Consider the following 6,022-nt stretch of genomic DNA (forward strand, 5'->3'; position numbering starts at 1 on the left):
AGCCCTCATCACTTACTTTGATCAAATTTGGTATGTCTGCACTTGTCAATGTATACATATATTTGTATCTTCTAGATTTTCTTAAACATATATGACATTATAATTATCAAAATATTCTCTAATTTTTTCTGTGTGTGCTTCACATTTGATTTTGGGAATTCTAACTGCCATATATTATTTCTTGGTATGTATTTACCAACATTTAAAACAATAAAAAATAAAAGATAAAGAAATGTGAAATAAAAATACATAAGAAGAAAGAACTAAATAAGTAAAATTAATGAATAAGTAAACAGTAAATAAAGAGAAAATGCTTTAAAGCTATAAAAAAATTTATTATACTAAGTGGATCTATTTCCAAATGACAGCATTAAAAAGTAATCCATTTGTATGAATAAATAAAAATATTACATACTTTTGCTATATAATGTAATTGATGACATAATATTTTGAGTACTTACTAAACATTAGGAAATTTTATTGCTGATTTTTACACACGAAGTCTACATTTCTCCAAATAAATAAGCGGATACTTCTTAATTTATCTTTCCTTCATTCATCCAAAGCAAGCACAGTCCAAAATATTACTAGTTTCATAAGAACATCTGACTGGTGATTTGACTAAGTCATCACCTAGAAACTCGAGTCTGGAAGCTTTCCAGTGATTGAAGCTTGTTTCCGATTCTCATCAGTGCTTAGTGTAATGAGTTTATGTTCTTCTACTAGATTGTTTCTGTTGATTGCTCTATATATTTCTCTGAGCTAAAGAAACATCATATCTTGTTTGTTTAAATTTCACTGCCTATTTCTTGTTTAATTTTATTATTTTTTTTTCTATTTGACAAAAATCTGTCTAGGGTGAGACAGCTTTGTAGGTAGTAGGAAGGGAAACCTGACTGGGCCAGGGTAGCAGGCAACTCATATCAGTGATTGGGTTCTGGGAGGATGAAAATGTAACGGAATTACCCAGCTCTCCTTCCATACCCTCTACCACTACTTCAGTAACAGACAATACAAAAGACTAGACAAATTCTTTTATTACATATATATTGGGAACGTAATTTTACCGAATATGTTCAAATAGTTCAGGTGAAGCCCAATAAACATCGACTCTGAGAAGCCTGAATTTGAAATCACGAGTATGAATTTTGAACTAAGAGGTAGTTAAGGAAGCACAAGACATAGCAAAACAAAGGACAAATGACAAAATAAATTTAAGAACCACTCATCTGCCATAATTAAATTTATCAGTATGTGAATACAATCTGCTTAGGCTTGTTGGGTGAACTTATAAATCCCAATGAATGATGCAATCTCAGTTAGTATTCCTGCCCATAATTTGAAAATCTGGTATAGCAATTTTGTGAGGAATTTCTAGTATTTAAATTATACTTGGAATTACATGTTTGCATTTAGAACTAAGCCACTTGCTTGTGAAGACAGAAATTTGATCATAAATTATCTGTAAGGTTTATGTAAGTCTCCATACTTTATGAATGAGAAGACCAAATCAAAATGATGTGGCAATCTGGGTTTATTTAGTTATGGTTTTATCACTTGATTTTTCATTTCCATGCGGTTCATTGATGACTTATTTTTCTCCTTGAATGACTAAAAATGACTCAAAGTATACCTAATAATCATTTGTGTCAGTTGTCAGTTTATTATTTCTCAGCTCTGAATGTACATTTCAACATATGCTCTAAAACAGAATATTTTAAATAATTTTTCCTTTGGTAGGAGCAGTAGAGGGTGCTTGAGGAACAGTGCAGTAGAGACTCCCTGTGTGAGCTGGGTGTCCGCAGGAGGGGGTGAGGATAGCTAGTAGAGCCTGTCCCAGTCACCTGCCCAGGCTTTGTCCCTCTGTGACATTGCAGCCTCTGTCTGGTGATAATTTTTCCATAGCACTCTCTGGAAACCGGAGCCCCCACAGACTGTCCGCTCTAAAGATCTCCTGCCCCACCAATTGCTGGGAATCCCTTGGATACACTTGCTTAGAGCTGTTGATCCCCTATACACTGGAGGTGGCCTTTCACTTGCCAAGGAACTCAGATCTGCTCTGGTCTGGCCAAAATTGAGAACTTCCCTGGTATCCAGCAAGCTGACCCACATTTTCTCCAATAAAGTCTGAACGCCTTCTAAATTTGTCCTTGAGTACTCTCCATCAGCCCTAAGATACCATACAGAGTTTCTTTACATCATATCATTCCTTCTTGGGTGGCTGGAGCCAGGGTTATGTAGGCTGCCCGTCCTGGTCTCAACAGTGCGTCTCTGAGATCAGTTATCACAGCTCGGCCACGTGGCGCATGTGCGTCCTGATGACGCTCTCGTAGTCCCTCACCGACAGCACTGAGCCCTTTGACAGTGCTGAGTGGCTGGGGCCCACGGTCCTCCAGGGCTGTCCCTCCAACCAGGAAATCTTCAGAGGGTTATCCACCAGGCCGACTCCATTCTGGACCGCCAGCTTCGCAGTCTTGACAGTCGCAAACTCCACCACAGCAGTGCCTGCCTTCTTCCTGGAAAGCACCAGGTTGAGAACCTCACCACACTTTTGCAAAAGCCATAGGAGAATGTCTTTGGAGTAGCCACCTTTTGACTCACCCCCGCCCTCTTCTTGCACTTCCATTTTAGCTTTAGTTTGGGGGTTCCTTGGCCTTCAGTATTTTCTGTCTTTCCTCTCAACCTCTGGTCATGCTACTGGTGTATCTGCTCCCGAATAGCCTCTGCTGTTCCTCCAGCTGCCGGGAACCCTTCGCCCAGGCGTTTGATCTCTCACGCTAGAGTCCTGGTGCTCAGACTTTCCTTCTCCTCCTCCTCCCCTTCCTCCTCCTTCCCCCTCCCCCCTCCTCCCCCTCCCCCTTCCCCCGCACTCCTCCTCCTCCTATTCCTCCTCCTCCTCCTCACTCTCCTGGGCCTGGTGCTGCCGCTCCCGGGCCTCCAGCTCAAGCTTCACTTTCCTCCTTTTCTCATCTAGTTTCTGGGTCCTCTCTGCTGCCTGCTTCTTGGTTTTCCTGACTTTGTCATACGCAGCCCTGGCTGCAGCATCAGTCAGCACCTCCAAGGCCTGAGAATGTGGCGGAAGAGTTCAACTGCCACTGGAAGAATGCCGGGTAGCAGGAGGGGGCCTTCTGCCTATATGCCTTCTCCACCTCTTTGTCTGCCACCTTCTCCTCCATGTCTAGCAGCATGTACATGTCCATCTGTAAGCGTTCCTTGGTCATTGCCGTGGTTCTGACCTGACGGATTCGTACTCTTTTTTTTTTTAACCATACTTAATAATGCTTTGTATCAAACATCCCTGTTAATCTACTGTGTGATGTTTATCTCCCAAACGAACCTAGCCTGCCACATTATTTTGATTTGGTCTTCTCATTCATGAAGTATGGAGAGTTACATATTTCTTAAAGATTATTTATGAACAAATTCCTGTGTTCATAAGCAAGGCAAGTCATGAAAATGCATTGCAATATTTTAAAACAGCATTATTTACTTTTAGTTATGGATGATTTTAATAGCATACAGAATTAATGTGCATTTTAAGGAAAGAAGCATTCTAATTAAAATATTGCAGATGGGTTCCTGAAATAGGAGATAATGTCTAACTTAACGGAGTTTTTTCAATATCTTCCATATCATGTGTTTGTGAATTTAAAATTTCTATTAATTTCCTGATGATTTTGACATTATCCTATATTTAAAATTGGTGGGTGGGTGCAATTACACCTGACAGGAAAAATGAGGGAAAAAAAAGTTTAAAAAAAGTATTAAAATATGTACATTTTATTGATACAGTGTGAAATAGAAACCTTATTTACCATTTTAATATTTTTCTCTTATCTTTATAAATAAATTCAACAAGTTGAAAACAAGTTTCTAAGAATTGGTCTGTAATGGCCAGGCACAGTGGCTGAAGCCTGTAATCCCAGCACTTTGGGAGGTGGAGGCAGGCAGATCATCTGAGGTCAGGAGTTCAAGACCAGCCTTATCAACATGATGAAACCCCATCTCTACTGAAAATACAAAAATTAGCCAGGTGTGGTGGCAGGCACCTGTAATCCCAGCTACTCAGGAGGCTGAGGCAGGAGAATCACTTGAACCTGGGAGGCTAGGTTGCAGTGAGCCAAGATCACACCATTGCACTCCAGCCTGGGAGACAGAGTGAGATTGTGTCTCAAAAAAAAAAAAAACAAAAAAAACAAACTTGTCTGTAATGCATTTACACGTTTTAAAAATTGAGTATAGAAGGTTTGGGATCATGTGTGTTATTCAGATTACATCAGAAGTACTAAAGATTCAAGCAAAAAATGCACTCATTCAGGAAAACCAAACTTATAGATGTTTGAGCTAAGAAATTCCAACACAATATTATAAGGCTATTAATTATATTTGAGGCCTACAAAGTTTAGTTCTACTTGTGTTTAATGATGTGTCTTAGTAATATAATATGTTAGAAAACAGCCCTAAATATGATTTCTATATAGGGTAATCATTTTGCATCCTTTCACTTTGTGAAAGCAGATTAAAGGTTTTTGGATGTGGGGTTATTTTAATTTTACTTACTTAGGAGCACACTTTACCATTGCTCTATTAAACTTCAATTAGAGGAAAATTAATTTAACCAGGCTTGTCAGAAAAATATGATTTGCTAGTTTTGTGAAGGGACGGTTGACTATAGAAACCAAAAATAACTGGCACTGTGGATCTACCTCAGTGATGCTTTAGCGATCGTTACAGATTGATTTGCTGGCCTCTCTTTTTATGGCCTGTTTTTCTATTTTGGCTCAGCCTAGAAAAGCAGGTGTACAGTGAATAATATAAATATTATTTAAAATGTACACCTAATAATATCCCTAGTACTCTTAGGTTTATAAGGGGCATACACATATATCATTTCAATTAATCCTTACAAAATAAACCATCAAGTCAATAAAAATAGACACTTTCACATTATAAAATTTTCAGAGACGGGGAAGTTAACATTTATCTTTCCTTGGTAGCATTTGGATGCATTATTAAAATACAAATTTTGCATGAAATGCATCATTTAATTTTTCCAACTCACGTGATGTTACTTAGATTCTGAATATTGCAAGCCCATAACTTAAAAAGAGGAAAAAGTTTCTGTAGATGCGGAAAATATGTATATAGTTTAACCAGGGTCCAATTCAGCCCTACCTACATCTAAGATTCATGTATTTCCACTGTACCTTAAGAGCTCTTCTTCCTTCCTTCCTTCCTTCCAACAATGATTTATTTGGCATAGAATAAATGAAAGTGATGTACTTTGTGCTTTCCATACACCCAAGTGTAAGATTTAGTTCTTGTACTGAGAGACGTTTCACAAACAGATTTCAAATAAATACTTATTATGCAAACTCAGGCCTTTTCAAATTGATCCAGTTATTTCCCCCTTTATTTTGTTATAGCCTCTCAATTCTGAATGTTGATTTGCTCACTTATGTGAACAAATTCCATCCTAATAAAGATGGAGAGCAGAAAATTTTACCTTTAGAAAACAAACTTCTATCCCACAAACTCTCATTCTAAAACTTGTTTTATATCATTTGTTAGTTTGATGTTGTTGCTATTGTTGTTATTTTGCTGCTCAGAGAACTCAGGGTAAAATTTACCAATATGGGGGGCTTATAGTGTGTCAAATTCGTCCTAATAAACTGACAATTAAGGAGAGTTAAAGGACTTTATCATAAAAAAGCATTGTTACATTTTTTAAATTGAAATATAAAATATGTACACAAATTTTAAGTGTATAACTTGATCAATTATACAAAATAAATGATCCTATAGAATCTTCTGTAGTTTAAGACACAAAACATTAGAAACATCCTAAAGACCCTGGGAGGAAGGAGATAATCATTAAGATATAGCATGAGATAGGATTCTGGTTAGTTTAAGTTGTTCTATTTCCTGATTTTTCTGTAAATCACGTGAGTTCACATTTTGATAATTCATTGAGGTTTACATTTTAATTAAGTTTAATTAATTATCTTTATGTGCTACATTT

At 37.3% G+C, this 6,022-nt stretch overlaps 1 pseudogene; it reads right to left on the reverse strand.

Annotated features, from left to right (window-relative positions):
- Nucleotides 1-344: 344 nt before the first annotated feature.
- Nucleotides 345-2,804, reverse strand: LOC101010895 (annotated as a pseudogene).
- Between the last annotated feature and the right edge of the window lie 3,218 nt (nt 2,805-6,022).

This window comes from Papio anubis, chromosome 10 (assembly GCF_008728515.1).
Source record: "Papio anubis isolate 15944 chromosome 10, Panubis1.0, whole genome shotgun sequence".
Taxonomy (NCBI): Eukaryota; Metazoa; Chordata; class Mammalia; order Primates; family Cercopithecidae; genus Papio; species Papio anubis.